The 21,156-nt window shown below is 42.6% G+C and overlaps 1 long non-coding RNA gene across 3 annotated transcripts; it reads right to left on the reverse strand.

Annotated features, from left to right (window-relative positions):
- Positions 1 to 14,643: 14,643 nt before the first annotated feature.
- LOC113047514 (uncharacterized) lies at positions 14,644 to 16,809 on the reverse strand. 3 transcript variants are annotated; one of them, XR_003276269.1, is made up of 3 exons: positions 16,768 to 16,809; positions 14,799 to 14,959; positions 14,644 to 14,705 (listed from the first exon to the last, which is right to left on the reverse strand). It is a non-coding gene; the product is annotated as an uncharacterized LOC113047514 (long non-coding RNA). The 3 variants fall into 3 exon arrangements; XR_003276268.1 differs by lacking the exon at positions 16,768 to 16,809 and adding an exon at positions 15,032 to 15,120; XR_003276270.1 differs by lacking the exon at positions 16,768 to 16,809 and adding an exon at positions 15,032 to 15,119 and having other exon boundaries at positions 14,799 to 14,943.
- Positions 16,810 to 21,156: the final 4,347 nt, after the last annotated feature.

The following is a 21,156-nucleotide window of genomic DNA, read 5'->3' on the forward strand; positions in this document are numbered from 1 at the left end:
TCCTTGGTTGTGTACGGCTGGGGTCAGCCTTTATTTGACAGGGGGGAATCTGTAACAAGTAGAATTGTGTACTGCGCATTTAAGGTGGAACGCACTCTGTTACTCACTCACAGAGTGGGCAGTCGGAATCAGGAGCGCGAGCTGTGAACATCGCATGTATGCGTGAAAGGTCCGTTTAGTTTTTTTCTGTTGCTCTCATCTTGTTTCTTTTGTTTAGTAACGCAGTTGTTAGTGGAGTGCTTTGCAAACTGCCAATGTGTGCGAATCGACTACGACGACAATAAATCACCACTGTGGAATATCCGTCACGTCTGTGAGTCTTTGCTTATCACCTGCTACAACCATTTAGACAAGCTATCCGGCCCTTCTGATTAAAAGCGTTACAAGATCCAGAGGCTGAAATTTAACAAGAGCAGCATCAGCAACGACTACAGCAGGACATCTCTATGTGGTATGTACTGAAACTGTATATATTTGGTTAGCGGTTTTGGAAAATGACTAAGTTCCACTTTGTCTTCTTTTTTTTTTTTTTTTTTTTTTTTTTTTTTAAGATGTACACGTGGAAAGTGCAGTTTGATGACAACATCGCATGTTGTTTACTTGATGTGCTTACGCGCCGATAGCTAAGTTAACAACACTGAGATATTTGAAGCAGTTTTACTCACTGCATGCGGTTCCAACACACGATCGTGACCCTTTTTCGTTGGGACTGCATTAATCTTAAGAAATAAGACAAGCAAGTTCTCTCAGTATAATCAACAAAATGCACACGATGTAAAAAAGAGCTTCATTAACTGACAACATAAGCTATTTTAAAGGGAGCTTTCTTTACTTGCTTTTGAGGCTGGGCGATAGCATATGGCCTAAAAGAAAAGAAAATCTGATTTTAAAATCTATTTTAAAATGACATTTTTTCAAAACAAGTTTTAATATAGTTATACATTTATAACTGAGACAAGATGATAAAAAAACTGTAATGTTATTACCTTAATGGTGGAAAGTTTGTGTCCGGATTGTGTCCGGTGTAGGCCTGGCGTGCATTTTTTAATGGGTTATGTTATAGCCCTGCTTGTTTTTAATGTTTTTATTAAATATCTATATTGACGGCATGGTCATATCATCGTATTATTTACTGCCATGCGACCTACAAAAGTAAAGATTGGTCAGCCAAGCAATGAGCATTGCTGAAGGTTGCTTATTAGAGTATATGCTGTGCTTGTGTTTCCGTGGTCGTCTTCATTTCGTCGGGTGAAACATCTCTCACTCGGCAGCAGAGTCTGTGAGCAGCAACAACTTCCCCTCCGCGCTCATAGCATCAGCTCCGCGAGCAATGATACCAGAAACACCGCTCTGCCATCACTCCATGGCAAAAGTAATTAAGTATGTTTAAAATGTTGTTCATAATGTTATATAAAAAAAATGATTAAAAAAAATTAATTAACAGGAGAGTTTCAAAGTGGCTTAGGCCGTGGTGCGTCGGTGGATGTTAAAAAGAAAACCGATTTTCATTCAAACAAACCGATGTAAATTACACATTCGAGTTAATCGATAAAATCGATTTATCACCCAGCCCTACTTACTTTCATATAATTTAATATAAAAAAAATGCAGCTGCATTTAAAATGCAGGTGTTTAAAACATGTGCAAGATTTGCACTACACGTGTGATGCTGGATGTGCAGCATTTATTCTTATTTGTTTGATAATTGACGTTGTAATGAATATGCAAAATGTGAATTAATATTCATATTCAATTGTTTGCGCAAAAATTATTAATGCACATTAATGACAGGGTGCATTAATATTCAACATTCAACAATCTGTGAATGTTGCATTTCTCTCTTCGGAGAGAGTCAGCACTGTGAATTTCATATTGCAGCCGACAAAAACATTTGTTTATTAATAAATAATTAAAATGTCTCATTTTTCAGAATTATTAGGCTACTTCTGCATGTGCTTTGTGGCAAACTTAATGCATGTGCTTGAGTGCGGAATATATTGATTATGTAAATTATATATAAACCTCTGAATAGTTGAATATAACAAATGAATGTCCAGAACTAGAAAAATCTTACGTGGGGGCAGACCATTTTTTGTCTATAACCAAAACAACAGTCCTATATGTGGCAGAAGGAGGGGAGCTCGTAATTCGTGGGGCACTAGGGCCTAGCTTTTTAGAATAGAATAACTGCAACTTTACAAAAACCGACTACGCCACTCTGACATCAGAGAATGAATGATACCCTTTATCTTAAGACACACAAGTTCGTTGCACTAGTAAGGAACAGACATGCAAATCATACAAAAGGAGTTCTTTATTATTAAAAGCAGACAGGAGTAAACCGGGCGTACCAGGCAAAACTCCTCACAGCATCTGACCATCGAATGGATGGGTTATAGAGGCAGAGGAGTTTTACAATCATTCAAAAGTCAATCACTACAAAATAAACATACAATAAAACCTTACACTCAAAAGCTTTTCAGCCACGGGCTAAAGAACAAGGAACCAAACCACACACTGTAGAGTAAACTTATCACTCACACACAAAATCGGTGCGTCTCACTGCACACAGCACCCAGTGTTCAAAACCACCACCAGCACGCTGAGGAAAAGGAGGATTCCTGACTGAAGCCCCTGGCATCTAGCAGAAAGAGAGTTTACAGTTGCTCACACACACACACAAAAAAAAGAAAAAGATCACGATTAGAAAAATCACAATGAAGTCAATATAAACAGCAAAAAAACAAAAATACTAATAATCCAAAAACACTTCACTGAAAACTATAATTCACACTAACACAATCTCAAAACAAAGAAACAAAAAAAACAAAACAAATTACTAATAACATCATCCAACCCACATAACAAACCACTCTTACAAATCAGACTAAATGAAACAGACAAAAACCACAAAACAGTAGGTTAGGACAACGGCGATTCCTCGCATTAAATACGGAAGAAAGGCAGAGAGGAAAAGATCTCAGACACCTTAGAAGGGAAACACAATGGTTAAATGCCCGCCTGAATGCCCAATGGTCTCGACCCAACAAGGAAAAGACTCACCCACCGATAGAACCATGTCAATCACTTAAAACAAACCACTCTAGATCGCTCGTTGATTTGTTTTGATCCTGTAGCGTCACACGTTGGTTTACATGTGCCTGAAATACACGAAAGACCCATACCCACTCGTCAGAATCCCAACCAGAGAGCTGGTTCCCACAAATAACTGCAATAACAGCTTACCGAAAGAAATAATTTCAGGAGCACGCAAAAGCTGGCATACAGCCGCAGTCAAATCACCCGCACGTTGGAAGCAAATGGGAACCCCCGACTCAATCGGAGGTGACGTACATCTCGACATGAATGGAAATGCGCCATTTATAGCCTAATCGGAAATGACGCGTCACCCCAACTAAAAGGAAATTTGTAGGCGGCAAATTCTAATTAAATCATTAGTATCCATACAAACATGGGAGGAGAGCATCTGGTCACAATCTACCCCTGACATTTTCGTCGTCGGCCCGACGATGAATACTTTTTATACATCTATGATTTTAATGCCAGGGTCGAAACCAGGCAACCACAGCACTAGATACCGGACTATTGACTGTACCCACTTCGTACCTTGGTCTTTCTATTGTGCGAGGGAGGTGATGTGGATTTGAATGGTACCCTGCCATCAACCTCCTTGTACGCCTAACCCCCGTATCCTCAAGAGGAGTAATCTCTGGTGACCCTACTCCCACCATCACATTACCTGGGGCGGGTACTATAACCTCTGTATACTCTGCCTCCTCTTGAAGACCATCTGTAAAAGTTTGGTCCTCTCCGGCAACTCCTGATGGGGTCTCAACTGGTGGTACTGACCTTTGCCCCTCCTGAGGGGTCTCAGGCATTACTACAAACCAATCTCCAGTCTCCTCTTCTTCGTCAGTGGGTGCTATTGGCTCCAACATACTACACTTAGGGGGGTCAACCAAAGGACTTTTACCAACCCATGGCTTTATTGCAGAGCGATGTACTTGTCTCACTTTACCCAGATTGTCCACTGGTGCAATAGAATATACCTGCTCACCTGCTCTTACAATCTGATATACTAATGGGCCCCAGAGATCGTGTATCTTATGTCTACCTCTCACATTAAAAGCTCGAAGGAGCACCAACTGACCCTCCCGTAAGGGTACCTCCCGGACCTGTCCATCATGACGGGCCTTGCGGCGGTCCGCCGCAGTCCTTAGCTGCTCTCTCACCCCCTCGAAAGCTACTTTGAGCCTATTCTGGTGTTCTAATACCCACCTCTGCACACAGCCGGCCTCCGGCTCCTGGACTCTCCCAAGCAGAAAATCCACTGGGAGCCGAGGTTCCTGGCCAAACATCAAAAAGTGTGGGGATTCTCCAGTACTCTGATGGGGGGTACTATTATATGAAAATAACACCTGGGGAAGACACAGCGGCCAGTCGCCCTTCTGAGAGTCGGGCAGAGAACGCAACAAATCGTGCAAGGTCCTATTAAACCGCTCGCACTGTCCGTTACCAGCCGGATGGTACGGAGTAGTGCGAGACTTCTCAACACCGTACAAGCGGCAAAGCTGTTGGATAAGGGTGGCCTCAAAGTTCCGACCCTGATCTGAATGGATACGACTTGGAACACCGAGTCGGCAAAACCATTCAGATACCAGAACCTGTGCCACAGTCTCTGCCCGCTGATCTCTGGTAGCCACACCCCACGTATATTTAGAGAATACATCAGTCATGACCATAACGTTCTCAATACCAGACTGGGAAGGCTCCAGAACTGTAAAATCGATGGCCAGAACTTCATTCGGCCGTGAAGCCATCAAGTGCCCCATGAAACTACGGTGTGTCGAGGGAAGGCCCTTCGCATGCTGGCACCTCTCACATTGCTGGCACCAACGTGCAATCTCAGAAGACATGTCTGGCCAATAGCACCGTTGTCGCACCAACTGAGTCGTCCGTTCCACACCCTGATGTCCGTGCTGCTGATGTAACTGTGTCAAAACTTCCTCCTTCATAGCCATAGGCAATAACACCTGCAGTGTTTCTTCCCCACCGTCTGGGCGCCTCACCCGACGGTACATTACCCCATCCTGCTCCACCAATCGGTCCCACTGCCGAAGCATCGTGACCACTGGTTTTGGCAACTGCTTGCGCTCTTCCGGTGTTGGGAGTGCCTGTCGTCGCCAGAACCTTAACAGTTCTGCAATATGTAGATCGGCCCTCTGACCTGAGCGCATATCTACAAAGGGTGGACCTGGGAACACTGTTACCTGGCTCACCTGGGCCACCGGTCCCCCATGGGCTAATTGAGCTATCCTTTCGGGGATAGCCTGCCCCGGCACTAGACTTTGGATGTCCTCCCTTGTAAGTGGATTCTGTCTAGACAGGGCATCCGCATTTCTATTACAGCGACCGGACCTATACCTAATCTCAAAATCAAAAGCAGCCAACTGAGCAGCCCAACGCTGTTCAGTGGCACCCAGTTTGGCTGTAAGAACATGACTGAGAGGGTTGTTGTCTGTAAAAACCAGACATTTATGGCCCAACAGGTACTCCCTAAATTTTTCTGTCATGGCCCACTTGAGCGCCAGAAATTCCAGTTTCATAGAGCTATAATTGTCCATACGGCGCTCAGTGGGCCGAAGACCACGACTAGCATATGCTATTGGTCGTACCTTTCCTCCCTGCTCCTGGGACAGTACTGCCCCAAAACCCCCATAGCTGGCATCAACCTCCAGGATGAAAGGCAAGGAGAAATCGGCATAGGCCAGCACCGGGGCCACAGACAGTCGCTGCTTCAACTCCTCAAAGCTCTGTTGACACTGTATAGACCAGGCATCGGCAAAGTCCTGCTCCGAACACCTCCGACGTTTTGGATTGGTCAGCCTTGCTACTAGCCCATGTAACGGGGCAGCTACTTTTGCAAACCCCTCCACGAACCGACGGTAGTAGCTGGCAAATCCCAGGAAGGAACGCACCTCGCCAGCAGTAGTGGGACAACGCCACTGGGTCACTGCCTCAACCTTACTTGGGTCTGTAGCGACCCCTTCAGATGAGACCACATGACCCAAATACTTTACCTTCCTCTGGAAAAATGAACATTTCCCCAATTTAGCTTTTAATCCCTCCCTCTGAAGGCGATTCAGGACCACCTCCATCCGAGAGAGATGTTGATCTACTGATGCCGAAAACACAACTATATCATCGAGGTACAAAAGGAGGGACTGTCCCTGTTGATCCCCAAACAATCTTTGCATCAATCGCTGGAAGGTGCTAGGAGCATTACACAGCCCAAAGGGCATCCTGTTCCATTCGAACAAGCCAAATGGAGTACAGAAGGCCGTTTTGTATCTATCCCCCTCCGTAACAGGTACCTGATTGTACCCACTGGCGAGGTCCATGGTAGAAAACCATTGGGCACCCGTCAGTGAGTCCAAGGTCTCCTCGATACGAGGTAATGGAAAAGCATCCTTCCTTGTACTCGCATTCAGACGGCGGTAGTCTACACACAAGCGCAGACTACCATCCTTCTTTCTCACGAGCACAATGGGTGATGCATAGGGACTACTGCTCTCCCTAATTATTTGTGCCTCAAGGAGCTGATTTATGTGCGCTTTCACTACCTCATACTCGGATGGAGGTATCCGCCGATGTCGCTGCCTAATGGGAGTATGGTCTACAAGGGGTATGTCGTGAGAAATGAGACCTGTGCACCCAAGGTCCCCCTCATATGTGGAAAACACCGACTCATAGTTTAACAGCAAAGCCCGAACTTTAACCTGGTCTGCCGTTGGCAGTACAGACAGATCAAGGGAATCAATCTGATCCTGCACTGGAGTAACTTGAGCCGCCTGTACACTTGCGGACACTGCCACTGGCTGAACCTCGCTAACCTCAGAAGGCAAACTCACCACATCCACACATCTTAACGCACCAATAGTAACTCGTGGATACAGAACGATATCCGTTGTACCGACATTTACTACCGGTATATATACCGTTCCTCGGACCACTCTCACCAGGGCAGGGGATGCTAGCAAACCTGCTGGGAGACCTACCTCTGGTGGCTCAAATAAGACTGCCCCACTGGAATACTGGGTTGAACAGGTAGCAGCTACCAGCTTTAATGTCCCCCCGGGAATACGATTCACATGGCGACCTCGTACCCTGACTTGACCCCTAACAGTTATGACAGGCTTAATGTCGGCCTGATGACAGTGTTGCAGTGCCTGTGTAATGAATGAAGGAGCCTGGGACACAGCCGGTAGCTCAAAGAGGGCGGAGCCATGCTGGCCAAAGAAAGGAGACGTTCGGGTCCCCAAGGCTTAAAATAAGTAGTAAAACAACTTTCTGTGACAGTCGTCACCATAGAGCCAGTGTCCACTAGACAAGACACAGGAACACCTCCCATGTGGACAACGAGCTGCGGACAAGATGACACCAGACGAGCAAGTGAGTCTGGGCTAATCAGGTGACTTGAGCCCCTCCCTTCCCCAACCGAACAGTGGCTCAACCGCTCGGTGGGTATTAGTTTTCCGGCGGCTGGCTGGCTGGAGCCGGTCCCCCTCCCCGGGGTGGACCTGCCGGCATGGTAGACTGAAACCGGGTAGCTCTACGCTCCCCCTCGCACTCTCTTGCGAAATGTCCCGGTTGGTTACACCGCCTGCAAATAATATGACTAAATCGCTGTACTCCACCCCCCAGTTGAGTTCTCTGAATATGGGCTAAACTTTGAGTAAGTTGATTTAATTGTTGTTGTTGCATTTTCATCATCTCCTTTAATTCACGCAACTCAGATGACCCTCCTGGAAGGTTACTACCAGGCTGCGACTGTCCATGCACACCATATTGTATACAATGTGCCGTTGGAACGGAATAGCTACGTCCCCTTGCACCCCCGGGGGTCCCCTCTCGCTCCCAACGAATGGCCTCACTACGCACTTCAAGCAACGTACTGTCAGGGCTACGTCGAACTAACTGTTTTAACTCACGTCTAAGTGTATTATCGCTAACATTTTCCACGAACTGATCTCGTAACAGAGCACCAGCATTAGACATTTCATGTGGCGCCTGTTCTTTAACTTTTTCCCATAGGCTCATCAGGGCCAGGGAGAATTCCACAAGAGTCTCCCCTTCCTGCTGCCGCCTAGAGAAGAACAGTTCTTGTAACGCTACATACGATCGCGTACACCCGTACAATTCGCGCAATGCCGCAATAATTTGGTCTGGATGTCGCCGCTCTGCCCCAGAACGATAACGAAGCTCTTCACGCGCCTCACCCTCTAAATGATCGATTAAAAAGAAGGCTTGGTCAACGGTAGACATATGGCGTGCCCTCATACAAGCACGTGCCTCCTCTATCCATTCATTAACATCAATGCCAGTCCTGCCATTAAATTTTGGGCACTTACGATCCCTCGGGATAAACACAAATCGCTCAGGTGGGCCGGTATCAGGAAATGAGGGACTAACTGCTGGAGGAGTCACAGCAACAGGTGGATCAGCACTAGGAGCTGGCCGCACAGCTGGTGGCCCCTGTCGCAACTGCTCATTATCAGTCCGCAGCTGAGCCACCAACGCCCGGAGCTCCTGCAATTCCTCCTCCATACTAAAGTATTTAACTTTTCTCCCACTTTTTTTTTTTTTTTTTTTTACCTGAAAGGGCCAAAGCCAAAATCGAAGAAAGCGGCTCACCGCCCGATCACTACTGGCCGCGCAGGGTCGCCGTTGTCCTGTTCCTACAAAAGCTAAAAAAAAAAAAAAACAACAACACAACACACCCTCCACACAACCAAAGTCAAGGGAACACAAAAAAAAAACATAAACCCTATAGAATTCACATCTCTGTCCTACACCAGTGCAAAGATCCTGCCGACTACGCCACGATGTGGCAGAAGGAGGGGAGCTCGTAATTCGTGGGGCACTAGGGCCTAGCTTTTTAGAATAGAATAACTGCAACTTTACAAAAACCGACTACGCCACTCTGACATCAGAGAATGAATGATACCCTTTATCTTAAGACACACAAGTTCGTTGCACTAGTAAGGAACAGACATGCAAATCATACAAAAGGAGTTCTTTATTATTAAAAGCAGACAGGAGTAAACCGGGCGTACCAGGCAATACTCCTCACAGCATCTGACCATCGAATGGATGGGTTATAGAGGCAGAGGAGTTTTACAATCATTCAAAAGTCAATCACTACAAAATAAACATACAATAAAACCTTACACTCAAAAGCTTTTCAGCCACGGGCTAAAGAACAAGGAACCAAACCACACACTGTAGAGTAAACTTATCACTCACACACAAAATCGGTGCGTCTCACTGCACACAGCACCCAGTGTTCAAAACCACCACCAGCACGCTGAGGAAAAGGAGGATTCCTGACTGAAGCCCCTGGCATCTAGCAGAAAGAGAGTTTACAGTTGCTCACACACACACACAAAAAAAAGAAAAAGATCACGATTAGAAAAATCACAATGAAGTCAATATAAACAGCAAAAAAACAAAAATACTAATAATCCAAAAACACTTCACTGAAAACTATAATTCACACTAACACAATCTCAAAACAAAGAAACAAAAAAAACAAAACAAATTACTAATAACATCATCCAACCCACATAACAAACCACTCTTACAAATCAGACTAAATGAAACAGACAAAAACCACAAAACAGTAGGTTAGGACAACGGCGATTCCTCGCATTAAATACGGAAGAAAGGCAGAGAGGAAAAGATCTCAGACACCTTAGAAGGGAAACACAATGGTTAAATGCCCGCCTGAATGCCCAATGGTCTCGACCCAACAAGGAAAAGACTCACCCGCCGATAGAACCATGTCAATCACTTAAAACAAACCACTCTAGATCGCTCGTTGATTTGTTTTGATCCTGTAGCGTCACACGTTGGTTTACATGTGCCTGAAATACACGAAAGACCCATACCCACTCGTCAGAATCCCAACCAGAGAGCTGGTTCCCACAAATAACTGCAATAACAGCTTACCGAAAGAAATCATTTCAGGAGCACGCAAAAGCTGGCATACAGCCGCAGTCAAATCACCCGCACGTTGGAAGCAAATGGGAACCCCCGACTCAATCGGAGGTGACGTACATCTCGACATGAATGGAAATGCGCCATTTATAGCCTAATCGGAAATGACGCGTCACCACAACTAAAAGGAAATTTGTAGGCGGCAAATTCTAATTAAATCATTAGTATCCATACAAACATGGGAGGAGAGCATCTGGTCACATATATAAACTTGTTCAGCAAGTTTAAGACACTGCCCATATGAAAGAGCAAGAGATTCACACCTTTATCTCGACCCCCACAAGCCATACATAACTACCTCCAAAAAAACCGAACCCCCTCCAGCTAAACTGAACTGTTTTTTTGGCTCTGAGGAACGATGTGTACTCATGTAACGGAGTTGAAACATGCCTGCACTAAGCAGCACTACTCTTTGTATTTATTATTTCCTCGCAGCTCATATTATTATTTTCACAAGACCATGATAATAATAATGATAATGATAATAACAAAATTTAAATTGATAATGAATTATTTTACGAAAATCATTGTTATTTGTGATGGTAGATGAGTGCGGATGGCTTTAAGACAAAGCAGTCCTTCGTCATCTGCTCCCGCCTCACAGTGCGGGGGACTCCGCTCTCTGATGCAGCTTCACTGTCTGCGGTTTGACTTTACTAAATCAGATTGAGCGAATACAACTTATTTTTCACGAGCCCAACATTTAGCAAGGCAGGAAAACATTCATTCTAACTGAAGGAAGATGTATTTCATTGAGCTAATGCTGTTAAATAGAGAGAGAGAGAGAGAGAGAGAGAGAGAGAGAGAGAGAGAAACTAGTCTAGGACTAGGGCTGTCACTTTTAGTTCGAAAATCGATTGCACAATCGATCGGACCAACCAAAAAAAGTTTGGAAAATGAAAATAGGGAATCGATTTTAACCAAATATGTACACTATTAATTTTAAAATAATTAAACAATTAAAAAATATACACCTAAAAGACCCAGATATGTCGAAAGCGACCTCTTATGCTGCATTCACAACAAAAGCGAATAGAGCATCTGGTGCGAATTATTTCAATGTTAAATTAATATAAAGACACGTTTACGCACGTCTGGAGGTCTCATGGCGCGGTAGATGCGAATTCGCCGCATTCACGCATCTAGTTACAGGAGATTCTGAGTTATGAAAAGGACCATTGCAAGCTGACAGACCTTGCGCAGCTGTACCTGAGTGTCCCTGGGACATCAGTGCGGCCGGACCGTGTCTTCTCAACAGCTGGACATACAGTGAATAAAAAACGCCCTGCTCTGCACCCCGAAAATGTTGATCGACTTGTTTTCCTGTCCAATAAATTTGTAATGGCCCTAGCCTTTTCGCGCGTTTCATGCCTGCCTAGTGCCACCTAGCCTAAGTGTCGGTTACATTCAATAAAAATAAAAAAAACACACGGCCTGTTCTCAAGTCCATTTAAAGTTTCATGTTTTTTGAACAGTTGTTTGAAATGGATTGATCATTATTTAAAATAATCTTGGAGATTTTTGAATTGCCTAAATCATAAATGCAGCCGGGTTTAAGCCTGCAGTGATGTTTTTCTTTTGTTATGGCAGCTGTCCCCGCTGCATACATATTTTTTCGAGAATGTTGCACTCCTGTTGCTGTTTGCTATTCTGCACGAAACTTAACGATAATAAATAAGAAATATTGCTGACTTGTCTCTCTCTTTACGTTCGTCCATTATTTGACGTTGAAAAAGGAAACGTCTTTTTTTAGACATGGAAAAATCTATTTTACAATCAAGAATGGTGTTTTCATGTTTGTTGTCTTGTGAGTCGCAGTGTTTCTGTATGTCGTCATCACAGCGGAGGTGCCACAAGCGGTGTGAGAGGAAGTAGAAGAGGGGTAAGCATGGAGGTATCCGGGCTAGGCTAACGGCTAACCCACACAAACCATCTATCCTCACCATTATACTGGTTTATGTACGCTCGTTGGACAATAAACTAGATTACATTCGATTACTACGTTCAACTCGGAGGACTGTAAGAGACTGGTGTGTTTTTGTGTTCACAGAAACATGGCTCAGCAACAGCGTTCCAGCAAACACTGCTCACCCCTGCTAGAGTTTATGATTATTAAGTGCCGGCCGTTCTATCTGCCGAGGGAATATACTGCTATACTGCTCATTTCGGTGTACATTCCCCCGATCAACACCATCGGAAACAGGAATGACGCACTAAATGAACTGTACCAGCACATCAGTGAGCAGCAGACAGCACACCCTGATGCTTTTCTCATCATAGCTGGGAATTTCAACTATGCTGACTTAAAGAGTGTGTTTCGAAAAATACACCAACACATTAATTTTTCAACATGAGGTATAACATTTGGGACTTTGTTTACACCATACAGAGAGAAGCTTAGAAAGCCCTCCCCCACCTCAGAGCCTCAGGCCACATCACAATGTCATGCTAATGCCTGCATACAGAGCGCTCATTAAAGTCGCCAAACCAGTTCACAAACAGATTAAAGTGTGGCCAGAAGCATCATCAGAGGTTCTTCAAGACTGCTTCAACAAAACTGACTGGGACATGTTTAAGCAGGCTGCCACATGCAATAACACCACTGACCCAGAGCCATATAGAGAGAGAGTTGCGACAACGGAAGTTCGAAATGTCTGGTTGTCACGTGATTCATGTAGACTTCAAATAGTTCCAGGAAGTTTGTTTGCGGCCATTCAAACTGATAGAGAAGAGTGACAGAACTGCGATTTCTGGTAATTAGGAGTCAATAAATGCATTTTATTCTATATATTTATACAAAACACACCGACATGTGTATGTAGCATGATTATGTACTTACAACGATGTTTTTAAAATATTTCTCAGGATTAGTTACCGTTATTTGCCGTTATTTTAAAAACTCATTTCAGGCTAACGTTAAGTTGTAAAAACACGGGTTGCTGTTGCCTTTTTATGTTACACATTATTCTTTTTTTCACTGATCTCATGTTAACTAATGTCATATTGATGACTTTATGACTTCCAGATAGTACAGACAGGCTGGTGACAGATGATTTTCAGCTCGCACCGCACAATGGGTCAATTAACTATGAGCAGCAGTAATTAGCATGTTAAGTAAATGTAAAATGAAGCTTATTGTTTACAATTCATACAATTACACATAGTAATATAATTGTGTATTATAGATATTATTTATCTAATGTATAATTCTTACAATACTTATTCATATACACAATATATTCAGGTTTAAAACAACTTAAGCATACTCGTATATAAACATGTACACTGCCATTCAAAAGTAATGATGTAGTTGTAATTATATATTATGAGATTACTTTTTCTTTGTATTTTATTCAAATAAATGCAATTAACTATTTAAAGGAATTCATGAATACATTCCTAATAAATTTAATAGCATCCCAAGCATTTTGTATGTGTCCTTTCTTTCATGTTGCTCTTGCATAGTCTCCAACATGGTTTGCTGTGCTGCATGGGGATGCTCCACTCAGTCAGAGAAAGGTGTGCGAATGTATGGCTTCCCCGCTGACATGGAGAGGAGAAAAAAATGGTTGGCTCAAGTCAGCAGGAGCAATCTAAATACAAATTACAACAACAAAAAAATTTGTGAGGTAATTATACTTAAATTTATTTGCATTATTATTTACTGGAAATAAGGAACAAGCAAAGCCTTGCAAAACCCAGGGAGATGAGACTCATGGTGAGACATTGGAGGGAGTCATTAGTGTTACCTATAACTGTGCATTTAACAACCATATGATATGTACAGTATGTGGGTAGACAAAAAAAAAAAAAAGTTTTGTGTGGAAACTAAACTCAAGTTACTCTGCAGGCACATTTTTAGGCAAACCAATTTGTCATGACGAAAAAATTCAAGAGTAGGCTGAGACCAGATGCTATTCCCACAATCTTTGTGCATCGTCCTGTGGTCAAAAAGAGGAGGGCCCCTGCTCCACGATGCACCCTTAGACCTGTAGACATACAGCAAATCACTGCTGATCACATCTATAGTATTACAGGTGATATATATATAATAAGTACAAACTCGTACTAGTTGAAGTAATATTTCTAATTTTGAAGTGATGTGATATTTTCAATATTTAAAATTAGCAATACAATGTATTCTGCCTCTACCAGTTTCAAAGGTTGAGGAAAAAAAGAATGAGGACACTCAGAGAAGGGAAAGTGACAGTGAAGAAATAGAGGACATTGCTAGAGAGGAGAGACAGGGACAGTCGACACTACCCAGTCAGCATGCAGCAAGTCAGTCAGCAGCCAGTCAGCATTCCAGTGAACCATCAGTCAGTTACCTGGGTCTATTAAAAAAATTTAAGAGACAAGAAAAAATATTAAAAAATGCAAAGGCAGCACTAAGAAAAATAAAGAATGAAAATGCAGCTCTCAAAAAAAGAATTAAAATTAGGGACAACATTTTAAAGAAATTTTTGTCAAAAGACCAAATTATGGCATTAGGAAGACGAACCACAAAAGGTATGAAATGGAGCAGTGAAACAATTAAGAAGGCATTCAAAATTTGCTTTGCAACCGGTCCAACTGGTTACAAGACCCTACAGGAATTGCAGATTCCCTTGCCAGCGATCAGAACCCTGCAAAGAAGGATGGAATGTATCAAATTTGAGCCTGGTATATTGACAGAGGTATTTGATTTTTTAAAACTGAAAGTAGATGGGTTGGCAGACCTTGAAAGGGAGTGTGTGCTGTCCTTGGATGAAATGGCAATCACTCCAAGTGTTGAGCTGCACATGCTGACAGGCAAACTCTATGGTGATGTCACTTTGCCAGGTCACACAGGAGTAGCAACACATGCTTGTGTGTTTATGTTGGCTGGAAACACAACTCGCTGGAAACAAGTAGTGGAATATCATTACAGTGGCAATTCTACCAATGGAGCAGAATACAAGCCAATAATTACAGAATTAATAGAGAGAGCAGCATCCATAGGGCTACATGTGCTTGCTGTCACCACCGATATGGGTAGCCCTAACCAGGCCATGTGGAAATTCTATGGGGTCGACCACACCAAAACATCTGTGCCGCATCCAACAACACCGGATAGGTGTCTCCATTTCATGCCTGATGTCCCACATCTGGTGAAAAATCTAAAAAGTACCCTTGTCCGTGGACAGGTGTTAACAATTCCAGAGAATGTGGTTAACAAAGAGAACCTACCTTCCAATGAGGTTTCAGTGGTCCCTATTAAGGACTTATTGTCCTTTCAAGAAGGGATGGCATTAAGTAGCTCCCCATCTATCAGCTGCAGCCATCGAGCCAAGCCACTTTGAGAAAATGAAGGTTGGTCCTGCTCTTAATGTATTTAGTAAGGCAACAAGTGCTGGACTGAAGTATATGGTGCAGCAAGAAAACCGCCCTCTCTCCTACCTGACTACAGCGTGGTTCTCCTGGAGCAAGTGGATCATTGGTTTGATCTTATGTCATCTCGCCATCCAATTACAGCACTGAGCAGGGTCAAGATAGAGGAGTATGAAAAGGCCATAATCTTCCTGCAGGATATCATCCATCTATTCTATGGGATGAAGATTGGTCATAAGGGAGTTTGGAAGCCTGTTCAAAAAGGGGTGATAATGGCAACCAAATCAGTTTTGGGCATACAGGAAGAGATGCTGACACGAGGACACAGGTTTGTGTTAACTTCAATGTTCACACAAGACTGTCTTGAAAATACATTCAGCTGTGTGAGGTCTAAAAATCCCATACCAACTCCAGTGGAATTCCATCATGCACTGAGAATCATATCAGTAGGGCAGTTCCTCACCACCATCACGTCTGGGAGCTACCAGGAAGATGACAGTAGCTTTTTGGCAGACTTCCTGGAAACAGTGAAACAAAACGTCACTCCATCAGTCAGAGTGGAACAGCTGATGGTGGAGAACAGAACAGCACCTGACCTCACAAAAACAGAGAAATGTATTCTCTTCCATCTCGCAGGCTACATTGTCCACAAATTAATCCGATTTGCCAGCATCTGTGGAAAATGCAAAACTGCAACACGGCAAACAGATAACAATCCTGCTGGAAATAACAGTATCTTACTAAACTTAAAAGAATTCAAGGCAGGTGCTCTTTGTCGTCCCTCCCAAGAAGCCTATGACTTCACCCAACAAATTGAGAAACTATTTAGGTCCAAGAGTAGTTCCTACCTCATGGAGCTCCCCAATGCAGTGGATGTGTTGGAGAAAGAAGCTCAGTCACTCTCCAGCAGGCTTCCATCATGCTTTGGAGTAGAAGGAAAAATCTCCAAAAGATTTATACGGCTGAGGTTGAGGATTGAGGCTAAAAAAATACGAAATGACAGAAAAAAAACAACACTTAAACAATGGACATCTTGGAAGCAAGAGCCAGTCTAAAAAGAGGAAAAGGACCAACAGTAGCCAAGCTTCAACAACCAGCAAACAGCTCCTCCACCTTCCAGCACCCAGCCAACACTAATCCTCCACCTACCAGTCCAGCACCCAGCAAACATCACTGACCCACAGCCTATAACATCATTGGTCCTCACTGCAGTATGATTCATTAAATTATTATTCATAATATGTATTTCATGTTTAGTTTAGTATGATTCCTTAAATAAAACAGCAGTACAATACACATTTACCACACTACTTTATTACTGGTTTATTTGAAACATACCTTTTGTTTTCATTCTCACCATGGTCCCCTCAGTACTCCTGATCTGCATCATCACTGATGCTCCATCACAGAACAGTCCTGTGGTGAAGAACCACTAATCCTTCACCTACCAGCACCCACAGTATGTTACATTTATACACTAACAAGTTTAAGTACATAATACAGTAATAAAAACATGTTAAGTATGATTACTTCTATAATAAAGTAGTATTATATAATATAGACAAGTAATAGTCAATTGAATCACAATGCCTAATAACACTCCACCCATGTTTTTGCAAACTCAGTTCACTCTAAATTTACATCAATAGGGTGCATTTTATTATTAAGCGATTTAATTATTTAATACGTGTAATAAGGAACAAACTTTATAACCTAATTTGTACCACTTCCACTCGACGCTGTCACAATATGAACATGTACTATGAATATGAACTAATATGTAATGTTAGCTAACTTTCCCCACCCTGCAAAAAAATGTGTTTAGGCTCATTTTCTCATTTTACAATTAATAGGGTGTTCGTTACTAACTTTATTCAGCTCCAATCCTAGCCTAATCTCTTAGTTATCTGATAACATCCCTTAAATCTACTCATTTAATGATTAATAATCAACTAGAATGTTTTAATTTACAAGTTACTGTTATTTAGATGTACTTATAATATACAATGTTATTATTTAAACGTCTTACCTTTTAAAAGTGCGTCGCAAACAGTTTGTTCTGCTGCATCTCCACGGCGCGACATCGGTTTGCTGCTACTTCCGGGAACTATTTAGAGGCTCCACGAGCCGCCATTGCTGTAAAAAAAAGCGTTCCATTGGAGTCAATGGAATTGTCGCAACTCTCACTCTATATGGCTCTGCACTGACCTCCAGGAGTACTCAGAGACTGTCACTGCCTTCAAGTGTACTGATGATGTAACGGTCACAAAAACCATCACAGTCCGGGCCAACCAGAAGCTGTGGATGACGGGAGGTCTACAGACTTTTGAAGACACAGAACGCTGCTTTCAGAGCCGGAGCTCATCTAGATGAGGTGGGCCTGAGAACAGCTAGGGCCAACCTGTCCCTTGGCATCAGAGAGGCTAAGAGACGGCACTCCAGGAGGATAGCTCATCAATTCAGCGACAGCAGAGAAACTAGGAGCCTGTGGCAGGGGATACAGACCATTATTGACTACAAGCCCCCACCACGGACCTGTGATGACACTGACCCCAGACAGCATGAGGAGATCCTTCAGCAGGATCAATGCACGCAAAGCTCCCGGTCCTGACAACATCCCTGGGCATGTTATGATCACAGGTGATCCCACTCACCCTTCACACAGCTTCTTCAGCCTGCTGTCATCAGGGAGGAGACTGCGGAGTCTCCAGGCCAGGACCAGCAGACTGAAGGAGAGCTTCATCCATCAGGCTGCCAGGAAGCTGAACTCCCTCCCGACGTATGTATAAAATTCCTCTAATGCAGCGTCAAATGTGTGCGAGCCTTTGAGCCATCTATAAGCTAATGCAGCGGAGTGCCTCTCCAGTGAGGTGTTGTCTATCCAGTGACAGGTGACACCTAATTAGCTACGTTGTCTGGCAGACCAGCAGTCTGTTGTGGTAGCAACATAGTTCACAGCACTCAGTTTTTTGATGAGTATGCTCTTCTTGTGTTTTGCAGCTTCTTGTATTCTTGTGCATAACGTTTACCTTGTCATTACTGTATGAGGTTGCAAGGTTTCTATCAAAGTCTTGAAGGATGGCGTCTCAACCACAGAAAATGGTTGGTTGGCCTCACATACAAAATTTAGCTCCATCTTGTCAAGCGTTGCTTGTGTTACCCGCCCTGGGGCAGAGTAGACTGTGATTTTTCATTTTTCACAGAAGTATCACTGGAAGAGGAGGACTTGCGCTTTCTATGGTTCTCTATAAAGTCGGTGTATTTAGACAGTTTGTTGGGGTGAACCCTCTGTGCATAAAAAAAAATTCTGTGAGGCTACATGGAGATCAAGATATTAAAAGAGATTTATCACATAAAAATTTCGATGTGTGTGTATATATATATATATATATATAATTTTGGTGTGGACCGGTACACAGAAGTCACGGTTCAATTCACACCTCAGTTTCAGTTTGGTAAGTGTACCTGAATGAATTGAAAATTAATTTGCTACATTAATATATTTGTTTTCCTCAAAGTTTTATTTAACAGTAACTTAAACACTTTGCAGTTTGAATGATGTCCTGCATAAACAAAATGATGGAGTATGTTTTTATGTTTCCACTGTACGATCACGCCCACACCTCACACACACACACCCACACACACACAAATATAAGTAAACACTTTGTGACTTTTCTCTCTCACACACAACATACTAAAGCATTGCAAACTTTACATCGCTGCCTGCTTCAGAGCTAAGGCGGGGCTACAGATTAAGTGTCCCTAAATAACCCACGTATCTAACAGTAGTTCTGCATTACATTAATTAATTTGCACGCAAGTTTTATTTATTTTTATACTGTATAAGTTATTCTCCATGTAAATATATGCACCGAACCGTGACGCCCATACCATTTCGGTTCAATACAAATACAGTATTGTTCAAAATAATAGCAGTACAATGTGACTAACCAGAATAATCAAGGTTTTTCGTATATTTTTTTATTGCTACGTGGCAAACAAGTTACCAGTAGGTTCAGTAGATTCTCAGAAAACAAATGAGACCCAGCATTCATTATATGCACGCTCTTAAGGCTGTGCAATTGGGCAATTAGTTGAATTAGTTGAAAGGGGTGTGTTCAAAAAAATAGCAGTGTGGCATTCAATCACTGAGGTCATCAATTTTGTGAAGAAACAGGTGTGAATCAGGTGGCCCCTATTTAAGGATGAAGCCAACACTTGTTGAACATGCATTTGAAAGCCGAGGAAAATGGGTCGTTCAAGACATTGTTCAGAAGAACAGCGTACTTTGATTAAAAAGTTGATTAGAGAGGGGAAAACCTATAAAGAGGTGCAAAAAATGATAGGCTGTTCAGCTAAAATGATCTCCAATGCCTTAAAATGGAGAGCAAAACCAGAGAGACGTGGAAGAAAACGGAAGACAACCATCAAAATGGATAGAAGAATAACCAGAATGGCAAAGGCTCAGCCAATGATCACCTCCAGGATGATCAAACACAGTCTGGAGTTACCTGTAAGTACTGTGACAGTTACAAGACGTCTGTGTGAAGCTAATCTATTTTCAAGAATCCCCCGCAAAGTCCCTCTGTTAAAAAAAAAGCCTGTGCAGAAGAGGTTACAATTTGCCAAAGAACACATCAACTGGCCTAAAGAGAAATGGAGGAACATTTTGTGGACTGATGAGAGTAAAATTGTTCTTTTTGGGTCCAAGGGCCACAGGCAGTTTGTGAGACGACCCCCAAACTCTGAATTCAAGCCACAGTACACAGTGAAGACAGTGAAGCATGGAGGTGCAAGCATCATGCTATGGGCATGTTTCTCCTACTATGGTGTTGGGCCTATTTATCGCATACCAGGGATCATGGATCAGTTTGCATATGTTAAAATACTTGAAGAGGTCATGTTGCCCTATGCTGAAGAGGACATGCCCTTGAAATGGTTGTTTCAACAAGACAATGACCCAAAACACACTAGTAAACGGGCAAAGTCTTGGTTCCAAACCAACAAAATTAATGTTATGGAGTGGCCAGCCCAATCTCCAGACCTTAATCCAATTGAGAACTTGTGGGGTGATATCAATTCTGTTTCTGAAGCAAAACCAAGAAATGTGAATGAATTGTGGAATGTTGTTAAAGAATCATGGAGTGGAATAACAGCTGAGAGGTGCCACAAGTTGGTTGACTCCATGCCACACAGATGTCAAGCAGTTTTAAAAAACTGTGGTCATACAACTAAATATTAGTTTAGTGATTCACAGGATTGCTAAATCCCAGAAAAACAAAATGTTTGTACAAAATAGTTTTGAGTTTGTACAGTCAAAGGTAGACACTGCTATTTTTTTGAACACACCCCTTTCAACTAATTGCCCAATTGCACAGCCTTAAGAGCGTGCATATCATGAATGCTGGGTCTTGTTTGTTTTCTGACAATCTACTGAACCTACTGGTAACTTGTTTGCCACGTAGCAATAAAAAATATACTAAAAACCTTGATTATTCTGGTTAGTCACATTGTACTGCTATTATTTTGAACAATACTGTATATCATAATTATAATTACTGTTAACCCAGAGTAACACATTTTAACTGATTAATCACCTATTTTCATTTGCTGCATGTTTTCTTTCTTTCTTTATTTTAAACAGGCTAAAAAATTAAGTTTGTGAGAGGAAAAATTATATGAGTCATGTATAGGTTGCAGTTTAACGGATTAATCACCTATTTT

Source organism: Carassius auratus, chromosome 28, assembly GCF_003368295.1.
Source record: "Carassius auratus strain Wakin chromosome 28, ASM336829v1, whole genome shotgun sequence".
In the NCBI taxonomy this organism is placed as follows: Eukaryota; Metazoa; Chordata; class Actinopteri; order Cypriniformes; family Cyprinidae; genus Carassius; species Carassius auratus.